We start from the raw sequence: 5,452 nt of genomic DNA on the forward strand, positions 1-5,452 counted from the left end.
ACCTAACCAGTAAATCCATGGCTTGGGCATTTCATTGTGTGTAGTCTGTTGTTGCTGTTGTTTTTGCTTTTATTACAAAATCAGTGTCTTTACTTGTTATGTGTCTTAAAAATCCATTGTGGAATTTTGTATATTTTTCTAGGAATTTGTCCTCTTCATCTAAGTTGTCTAATTTATTGGCATGCAAATATTCACAGTATTCCTTTATAAGGATCCTTTGTATTTATGTAAAGTTGGTAGTAATGTTCCCTCTTTCTGATTTTGGTAATTTGAAACCTCTTTTTTTTCTTTTCTTGGTCAATCTAGCTAAAGATTTGTAAATTTGTTGATCTTTTAGAAGAACCAAGTTTTGTTTTTGTTAACTTCCTCTAGTGCTTTTTTATTCTCTGGTTCAATAATTTTTGCGATTACTCTTAGTATTTCCTTCTTTATGTTTCTTTTAGGTTTTGTTTACACTTCTTTTTTTCAGTGTCTTAAAGTAAAGCATTATTTTATAACTTCTCTTTTCAACATTGGCATTGATAGTTATCAATTTCCATTTGAACACTGATTAGCTGCGTCCCCTAAATTTTGGTTTGCTGTGTTGTCCTTTTTTGTTATTTTCATAAAATTTTCTCATTTTCCTTGTACTTTTTTTTTTTAACTCATTGGTTATTTAGGAGTGTGTGATTTAATTTCCACTTATTTGTGACTTCCCCAAACTTCTTTCCAATTTTATTTCATTGTGGTCAGGGAATATACTTTGCATGATTTCAACCCTTTTAAATATGTTGGAGTTTGTTTTATGGGCAAAGATATGGCCTTGCCTTATCCTATCTGTTGGTGTCCATCTGTATGTCCATGGGTGGGTTCAGGGCTGCTGTCATGGTGCCCTTTCATAGTTTTCCTCCAAGTCTCTTCCTCACTTAGCCCAGAACGCCTGGCCTGGGAGGAAGGTGGGAAACAGCCCTGCATTTCCTTCTGATATAGAGACAGGTGATTCAGGCTATTGAGTCCCTTCCAATCTCCAAGAGCTGAAGCCTCCTATATTCTGCTCTGTTATACCTCTTGACGTGGGAGCTTAGTTACTGTCTGCTGCAAGAGAGCAGCAAACGATTCAGCTGTTGGGCTTCCCCATCCTCACTGTGGACCCGCTTCCCACTGTCTCCTACTGTTTCCTTCTCTAGCCTGTGTCACCTCTGTCTTTGGGCTCTCAGTGGTCTCCACTGATGTAACCTCTACATCAACTCAAGTCTCCCCATTCCCATGACCCACTTATGGTATCTTCTATCTATAAACATAGCCTGCACTTTCCCCTCAGGTTTTGATGTGCTTCCTGCTAGACCTCCAATATTATTCATTGCTCCAAGTTGTTCAAGTGCCACTGTCCCCAAACCTACCCTTGTTTATGGTGTTTTCTGCAGGAAGAAATGTACTTTCATTCTCTCAACTCACTTACAGATGCCCTCACAAGAGAACATTTAACTGCCCCATGGGCTAGAGAAATTCATTTGCTTATCTTGTTTCCTACAATCTGAGCACAGGATCCCCACACAGGGTTTGCCCTATTGACAGTTGTTGGGTGAATCAGCATCCTGTTGAGTCTTTCTGGTGGGCTTCCCTGACACTTTGGAACCTAAAATCCCCATAGACTAGAGCATTGCATAGCTTTGACAATCCTCAAAGTGGTAATTAATTCCACGGCTGTGGCAGGTGCCCACCAGATTCTTACTACCCACATAGCTCAGCAGTTAGGCCTATATAGTACAAATTAGGATTACTTGTTGACCATGAGATCATCTTAAATCAGTGTTGCAGAGATCTTTGATGACGAATTATTTCTATAAGCCAACATGACTTCTGCAGGAAAAATAGCGTGTTAAATTAGGAAAATTAGGTATAGCTAATATTGTATCTCATCTGAATAAATTAGAGGAATTGTTCAAATCTTCAATTGCTAAAACTATTACATTTACTGTCATGTGAAGTAGGTCACTATTCTTCAGAGATTAAAAAATGTGTACTGATTGATTGAATTGGAAGATGTTAAGATCTGCAAAATTAAAGGGTGCAATGGTTATTTCTTTTGTGATGTTAAAAACCACTTTAATTTGTAGATCCTTTAGCCCATGGATGTGAATGCCAGATGTGATGTGTGTGGAGGAGTGGGGCCCTGGGGAAGAACATTTGGAGTAGGGTGACGAAGGCAGCATTGTTGAGACAGGGAGGTAGTGTTGTTATATTTTTATCAACTCGACTGGGGAGAAATGTTCTTATATTGAAATGATCACCTTGTAAGCTAAATAATGTGATTGAATGTATTAAAAAATGTAAAAAAAAAAAGAACCACTTTAAATTATCAATGGTTCTTTCTTCAGTTCTTTTGCAATGACAAGTTTCTAATATATTTCTTATTTTCTGCCATTGATCACTAAGATACATTGATAATTTTCCTTGTATATATTATCTTCTCAGTTATTTTTATAAACATGTGCTACAACCAACAACAGATGCTTTATCTGTCAGTTGTGGACCTTTTGGCCATACAGGGAAATGAAGTAGCTATGATTACTTCACTATGCCTCATCATGCACCACCAGGTCTTGTACAGCATGGGGTAGGTGCTGGGGGCAAGCCTGCCAGCTGACCATGGGCCTCATTAAGGCAAGGACAATGTCTTTATGGATACTGTGGGACACCCAGCACCTGGATGGTCACTTAAAAACTGATGAAAAGTCCATCTTCATCAACATAATAAGCCATGTTGACAGTAGGTACCCCTGGTATGATGTGATGAAAATGGCACAGTTCATTGTGGTCTTCTCTCAAACCCGTAACTTTAATAATGAGAGGGGAAAATCAACAAGTTTTAATCAAGTGGAATTCTATAAGATATTAGACCAATATTCCCTCAAATCAATATCATCAAGATCATCAAAAGCAAGGGAAGTATGAGAAACTTCCACAATCAAGAAGGCACTAAGGAGACACCTGAATATAATGCAGACAGAAGAAGGATATTAGGTGAACATAAGGAAATATGAATAAACCATGCCATTTAGTTGATAATAATGGATCAAAAATTCCCCTTGACTATTCAGCCATAAAAACCAACAAGGCCCTGGAATTTGATAGAACATGGACGAATATGGAAGATTTGTTGCTGAGTGAAGCAAGTCAGGCTATGAAAGAGAGACATTGTATGTTTCCACTTAACATATACCAACTGTCCTCACTCTATGGTAGGTAATGTAAGACTGGAGAGCATAAAAGTATTAAAAATTGCAATGGGCACTAGAGACAAAGTGGATAGAGAGTGTGGGAGGGAAGAGCATAGGAAATTTGGGGGGAAAATGGAAAGGTAAGACACTTATGGGACACAGAGAAGATTTACTATCTGTTAATGAGGATGTATATGGTGGTCTCAACTGGACTGGACTGAGATGTATATCATGCTGGGTAAAGTCTCTTAGCAATCTAAATGATGTATAGTGATTTAACGTATTAATAAAAACAAATAAAAGAAAAAAAAGAATTCCCTTTGATATAAAAGCTAGTCCATACTATTGTAAGGCGTTAATAATAGAAGAAACTAGGTGGGAGTAAATCTAAAACTGTTCTAAATAAGAACAAAAATGAAAAATTATCTGTTAATGATAAGAAGTATGGGGACAACTTCGACTGGACTAATATTTAGTATATTCACACAGAGGAAGCTCATTTTGTATTTTGTAATGATGTACAGTGATTAAAAGTAAATACATTTAAAAAAATACCATGACCATTAAAAAATAAAAGATTATGTAAAATGAAAGCCCACCTTTCTGCAGGGATCGGTTGTATAACACTGTGTCTGAGCCATCATGGGGGAGACAGCCTTGAAAGAGAAAATATCAGCTCTGGTTCAAGTTATCTTGAGGCCGGTCACTGTGGCTTTAGGGACTCTGGCCTATTTCTGTATCCATCAGGACTTAGGTACTGTCTCAGCTTGGAGACTATGCACACAGGATCCCTTGTTTACCTCCAGGTGGGTAATTGCTCCCAGAGAGGCCACTCCTGGGGCACACCAAGCTCTCAGAAACCCGAGTGTCCACCCCAAGGGAACAGACCCCAGTTAAAGGTCAACAGCAAACAAAAGAAACACTGCATAAGAAGAGACGAACTTTTTCTCCATGCTACATGAAGTGTGGACACATCATTTTTAACTAAGAAAGGTCAGGGCCATGCCCTCCAATTCAGTGTGAGTAACTTTCTGTCTGTTGTCCCTTCCTTTTGGTCTACTTACCTATTTTTCCTTCCGGTGTTTCTGAAAAGACAGACTTGTGTTTGTTCTGACCTGGTTTACTGTGGAAAAAATGTTTACTCAAAAATGGCTTTGCTCATGTCTTTCATGGTTTCAGTGTGAAGTTACAAATGCCTGAGGACCTCCCTTGGGTCTGCTCTCTGCTCTATCTGCCCCCTTGATCAGGAGGAAAGAGAAACCAGAGCCCTGTGGTTTGGCCTCTATAGATCAAAATCTAGAAGAGAAGCAAGGAGGGTTTCTTATGATCCTGGTGCAAAGCTATGATGAACAGAGTCACTGCAGTCTGCAGATCCTCAAGCAGATAGGGTACTCAGGGATGGAGAGATTCAGGAGCTTAGATGCTATAGCCAGAGAGTGCCCTTGGGAACTTTGCTGGCTAATTGTAGGTATAAGTGGATTTCTGAGCAGTGGTGTGTGTGGTATTGGTGTTGAGTGAGACCAGTGAGAACCCACAGACAGGGAGCCCTTGGCAGTGAAAGCTCCTGACCTGCAAGCTCAGCACCTCTCAGTTCTTCAGGGATAGATCTGTGGGGCCCTCTGAAGGGTCTGTGGGCTCCTCAACTCTTATATGGATGGGGGCAAAGGGTTAAGAGGGTTACTAAATGAACCAGCTAGAGAAACGATCATAAAGCCTACAACACTTAGTTCTCTCCAGGCCTTCTTCAGTGCCACAAAATAGGTAACTAAGGTCTTATTGTGCAAGCCAGCAATATCTTTGTTCATTACACAGGGGAAAAGACAATCCTTCCTTAAGATGTATGCATAGTGTTAACGCTTTGTTTTCAGATTACCCGTAGCCTATTTTGGACATCAAGGGTGCGTTCTGGGATCATCCCGCCTACCACTCTCTGAGGCTGTCTGGTCGTGAGAAGAAAAATGGGGCTAGCCCTGTTCACCCCTATATTGATTGACCTCCCTACTATTTGGCCTGAGCTGGACCTCGTTCTGACCAAGGAGGTCTGGATGGTAAAAGATGAATCATGGGACAGATGTGAAAGTTGGGTAGGGATAGGGGAGCAGGCCTGGGAACTGGGTATATGTGTGTGCTGGGAGGTCAGGGCCTGGACTGAAGCTGGACCTGTGCCTTTCTTTGCTATTATTCCCTACTCTGGTGCAGCCTGAAATCCACTGAGAGAATAGACTACTGACCCACCAGCTCAGGAGAAGAGG

The sequence above is a fragment of the Tupaia chinensis genome, unplaced genomic scaffold (genome assembly GCF_000334495.1).
Source record: "Tupaia chinensis unplaced genomic scaffold, TupChi_1.0 Scaffold000197_1, whole genome shotgun sequence".
Classification (NCBI taxonomy): Eukaryota; Metazoa; Chordata; class Mammalia; order Scandentia; family Tupaiidae; genus Tupaia; species Tupaia belangeri.